Raw genomic sequence first — 6015 nt, forward strand, 5'->3', positions numbered from 1 at the left:
TATTATTTCATAATGCGAGCACACAATCGTATGTTAAGGGTATAATTCAAATAATTTGCTGATTTTTCAAATAGTAAACGAGACGCTTACTAAATGTTTGCATACAAAAAAGTAAGAAATTTTTTATTCTTTCAAGTAACTCAGAGACAGGCAGCTGCTTAATAGGAATGCCCGCCAAATGATTACTGGAAGGAAAAATAAAAAATAGTTATCTGATAGCTTCAGAAATATTTGGCGCGTTTTCTTTATTAAATACTCTAAATATAGACGCAGTCATCACTAAATTTGAGAGATGTAATTGAGATCTTAAAAAGTATTGTATTTCTATCACGAGATAACTATTAAGCATTAAGGTCTCATGGTAACAGTTTTTAATTAATTATCCACTATAGCCTCGTGGTTTTATAGCAATCAAATTCTATATGGATAAGAATAGAGGTTGGTTTTATAAGCGCCCAAGATCTAACAAGTTTTCCATGAACTTATTGAAAACCTTCGACGTCTATTTAATCCGAAACACAAGCGCAAAAAATACGATAATTTCACTTGACACATAGAGCAATACCTAAAGGGTGTTTTTTTAGAGGTTAGGTTTTCAAGATGAAATAAAACGTATATAATTTAATGTTATGGCCAAGAATTTAGCTTTATTATAAAGATGAGGGTTTGCCATTATGTTTTAAAAATGATTTCGTGTAAGTGGCCGCCGCGGCTGGCTCGAATAAATTCCAGCCGAGAGGCCCAATTTTCGACCACTTTTTGCAGCAATTGGGGCCGTATGTCAGCAATAACACGCCGAATATTCTCTTCCAAGACGTCAATCGTCTCGGGCTTATCGGCGTAGACAAGCGACTTCACATAGCCCCACAAGAAATAGTCCAGCGGTGTTATATCGCACGATCTTGGAGGCCACGCCACAGGTCCACGGTGCGAGATAATGCGCTCACCAAAAGTTTCCTTCAATAAATCGATTGTTGCGTTGGCTGTATGGCATGTAGCGCCGTCTTGTTGGAACCAAAGGTCGTCCACATCAACATCGTCCAATTCAGGCACGAAAAAGTCATTAATCATGGCTCTATAGCGCTCTCCATTGACTGTAACATTATGGCCGGCTTCATTTTTAAAGAAATATGGACCAATGATTCCCTCTGCCCATAGAGCACACCAAACAGTGACTTTTTGAGGATGTAACGGCGTCTCAGCAATGGTTTGTGGATTATGTTCACTCCAAATGCGACAATTTTACTTATTGACATACCCATTCAACCAAAAGTGAGCTTCATCGCTGCACAAAATTTTCTTCGATGCGTCGCGCGAACCGAACCATTATTTTCGTAATAAATTTGCACGATTTGCAAACGTTGTTCAGGTGTAAGTCTATTCATTATGAAATGGCAAACCAAACTGAGCATAAATCAAGTGACAGCTGTCAAAAAGACCATCTACGAAAAAAGTAGTGCCAACTTGAAAACCTAACCTCTAAAAAAAACACCCTTTATAATAACTATAATGTTAAATGATCCATCCTTCAAAAACATTTGACTAAAATATCTTTATCCCATGCAGCTCTGCCAAATTCACTTCACTACTGTGGCATGCTTTAGAGGGAAGACAAAAATAGCAGCTGCAAAAACTTTCAAATACAATTCGATAGTCGGTGTAATAACAGGAGCGCAACGAATTACCCAGTTTTAACTACCTTTTTGTATTACATTTTTCTTTAATGTTATTATGAAAAAATAGTGCATTCTACAGCAAAAACCATATAACTCAGAGCTCCATGAGAAATACATCAAAACAACTTTTATGGGTATGCAGTTTATAGCCCATTCAACATTAATATAACAAAGTGCAAGTTTCAGATCGTGTTGATTTTTCACAATTTTTTTGCATACCACGTTGAGAAATTTCGCGCATATAAAATACTTCAGAAATTAAAAAATGACAAAATGAAATTAAAAAAAAATAGTTTAAACTTGGTAATTCGTCGCGCTCCTTTCGTGCAAAAATGCAAACTACTTAATTGTTTGGGGTAAGCCTTTTCATTTCTCCCCAAAGTCCCCTTTTAGGCTTATCGACCTCGTTCAACGCTGTTCTAGTTTGTTGATCCCTTACGAATTATAGGATTTGTCCAAGTGTGAAAAATAGCTAATCGTTTGAATAAAATCTTTTTCCCGCCAGCCATTTCTTCAAATTGGGGCACAATTGGTAGTCCGAGTGATCTTAGCGAGCTAAGTCTTGAGAATAGGGGGATGTGATACGAGTTGGAACTCTATTTTCATTACTTTTGCGACCACAACAGCTGAGGCGTGGCTGATGCGTTGACGTGATGGAAAAGGAAAATCACTCGACTTCCTCGATTCAAACGAAGACCAAACACAAAGAAATATGCCGATCTGGTTGAAACTTTCAAGATATGCGCCAACTAAACATAACCTCGATAGGCGCCAGTAGCGCCATCTTTCTGACTTTGCAAGCACTTTCCAAACGACCCTCATTTGTGCATACATTACAAAGCTGTACAAACAACGTATCTTCATTGAATGAGTAATTCTGACTTTGTTCAGTATTGAGGGAATTCCTTTCATTGCATACCCAGCAAGCATTTATGTTCGATGTCCATACATACAAGTCAAAACACTTCGCTCAAATGTCAAGCCTTTGGAAATGAGTTTGAGATACTCATCTGAGAATTGAAGTTATCTCACAGGAATTTGTTTTCCAGAAAATAAAATTCTTAACCCTCAAGTCTACTTTAAAGCTTGCTTATCAAATGCTCTCCTAATATGTATAGATATCAAATTTATTATGTGGCACGTATACATACATACATATTTCCCATTTATTTCTCCTTTGCAGTTTTATGGCATCGATTACGTTCATGTGAATTTATTTTATCGCAAGATTACATATCGAAACGAGACTACTTCATAACATATTTTTTTTACTGATTGCAAAATTTTTTCATTTGACTTCCAAATGGAATTAAGATGTCGAATACAAACCTCGTTTTCAATTTGAGGAGCATTGGAAGCGAACCTTTAATATCAAATTGCTACAGCTAATTTTCTTAAGCATTGAGAACTGTGTTTGCTGGGTATTAGATTGCCCATCATGAATAAAATTCAGGGGATTTTTCCATACATCTACTTCGAACAGCAAAAGGTCACATCTGTAAACGGTTCGTCTCGTAATTCTATACCTATTGTGACTTTCGTCAGCAAGTCGTTTTTGTTAAAAAAATGTAAGTTCAGTAGTAGGCGTGCTGATATGGAGTAAGATTTTTTTCAAATACAATTTTAGTCAAGGCAGCGTAATTTCAAGATGAAGACTAAAAATAACAACTACGATGCTGTCGAAAACTTTGCTTTACAGCATTCCCAGATGGCGATCTGCCCATTGAATATTGGAATGGAATGGAATGGAATAGAATTGTGGATTGCCGGAAATTTTCCTATTACTTAGGCAATACTGCCTACTCCACTTACGAAGGTCGTTTGAAAATTCCATGCAGAGCCAGAGAGATGGCACTACTGGCGCGTATCGAGGTTATGTTGTAAGAAGCATTTCTTGGAAGAATCCACATCAAGTTTCAGCCAGAACGGTATGTTTCTTTGTGTTTGGCATTCGTTTGAATCGAGGAAGTCGAGTGGTTTTCCTTTTCCATCACGACAACGCACCAGCTCACGCCTCAGCGGTTGTGGTCACAAAATTAATGGAAATAGAGTTTCAACTCGTTTCACATGCCCCTATTCTCTAGACTTAGCTCGCTCGGATCCCTCGGACTACTATTTGTTCCCCAAATCCTATTATTCGTAAGGAATCAACAAACTAGTACAGCATTAGGCGAAGTGTAGAAAGATAAAGGAAAACTATGCCGATAAATAAAAAAAGTTGTACCCCAAACAATGAAGTACTTTTTATTTTTACGCGGACATTACAAACTACTTTTGTGAAATGGGTTGGAGATTGATTACTCCTCTGCGAACTACCCTCATTTTTTTAAGAATCTTAGCAGTTTGTTGAGGTAATGAGAACGTAGCTATTCATTCACACTACATCCAACTCCAAAATATACCGTCCAAGTCTGTCGAAAGCCCAACAGTTTCGGAGAAAACACTCTGTGCTATCATCCTCTTCGAACTAAGATATGCACATTGGAATGTCGATGATGTCTATGGTGGTGACCATTTGTAGTCTCCATGAAGTTTGCCCTGTAATTAGTCCAATGGGGGAAATTTGGTTATCAGTACTATACTGTACAAACAGTTCTCATGAAGTTTATTAATCAAAGCCTTGATGGAGGCGACTTCTCTTGATTGGCCCTACAATTTTTTCTGGTCCAATTGGAGGCTACAAAAATCCGCGGTTCGCCAATCGCCAGGCTGATGGCTTTGCTTTAAACAACAGAATGTCCCAGCACTCACATAAATTCAGGCTGGTTGCACCTTGCAACGGAGTTTAGCCTCAACTTTCACTCCTGGACTATTTTTGAAGAAGTGCGAGAGGTCTTTAGACCTTGGAATATTTCAATTATAGGAAAAACTCGACTCTTGCACGTAATGAAAACCGGACTCGGTGCAAGCTTCGAGGTTGTCGCAGGTACTGAGATTTTTTCCCATAAAAATTAAAATAGTTTTTTACTGATAGCCATCCAAGTTTATTTGTGTTTATTATAAAGGGTGGTTAAGTTTGAAGGGCCGGTGTGGATTTTGAATAAAATACAATTTTTTTAGGAAATTAATGTCATTTCTCTTTATTGTGATAATACTAGTATAGCTCAATTACGTGTGGAATAAAATATCGGCCAAATGGCCGCCGCGGCCTCAGCGGCATACCTCCAAAGGACCCTTGAAATTTAACCACCCTTTATTAGAAATACAAAGCGATAAGTTTCATTTGAAGTTAAAGATTTTTTCGATTTTGTTTTGTTTTGTAAATCTCGCTACTTCAGTACCACACCTGTTCTGAGCCTCTGCAGCGTCATAACATCGTTTAATCAAGCATTGTTTTGCTCTGCCTAATCTAGGCATATATTGAATGTTGATATTGCCTCCTCCGAGGTAATTTTATTCGTATTTAGCATCACGCCGTTAGCCTCAGGTATCTGTAATCGTAACTCCGAAAGAAGAATGATATCGTCACAATCCCAGTTAGACGCTTTTTCAAACAGTTTTTGAAATGATGACAGAATTGAAGTTGCAGTAAGAGCATCCCATGCAGTAGCTTAAAAAAAAGATTGCATTTTTCAGGTCGATATTTCGCAGTAGCTCATCGAGAGTTTCTCCACGAACAACAGTGTAACGTAATAGGGATTTTCTGTAGTTCAATTTAGTAAACCTTATAATGTCTTGATCCATGGGCTGTTGAGGGCTTAGAGCCGTACAATTTGGAGGAAAGCACATTACCTATATTTGGCCGTCGTAGCTCTTTAACTCACCTTCTTTGTGATGGCATGGAGCATTATTAGAAGAAGTGCTCTTTCCGGAAGTCTTTGCGCACGAAGGACTTCTTTTACCTATTTATTTAAGTAATTTTTGATCAAAATAGGATTCTTTACTTTGACAAAAAATTAGCATACTTCTGGAACAAATGTTCTTTTACACCATTCTTCAAATACAGCTAAGGTCATCCAAGCCATTTATTTATTTACAACAGACATATCAGTAAAAATAGTCCAGGTGTTTCTCTCTTGCAAACAAGCGCTGCTTTGGACTCGTCGAACAAAACTAACTACTCTATAAAGCTCTCATCACATGCCCATCCTAACGTATGGCGCAGAAGCGTGGACGATGACAACTCCGATGAGGCGCCCCATGGAGTGTTTAAGAGAAAGATTCTGCGTAAGACTTTTTGGACCTTTGCATGTTGGTGACGGCGAGTATGACAGCCGATTTCACAATGAGCTGTATTAGCTTTACGACGACATAGACATAGCGCAACGAATAAAGATCCAGCGGCTACATTAGCTGGGTCATGTCGACCGAATAAATAGAAACGCTCCTGCTCAGAAAG

The sequence above is a fragment of the Anastrepha obliqua genome, chromosome 4 (genome assembly GCF_027943255.1).
Source record: "Anastrepha obliqua isolate idAnaObli1 chromosome 4, idAnaObli1_1.0, whole genome shotgun sequence".
Classification (NCBI taxonomy): Eukaryota; Metazoa; Arthropoda; class Insecta; order Diptera; family Tephritidae; genus Anastrepha; species Anastrepha obliqua.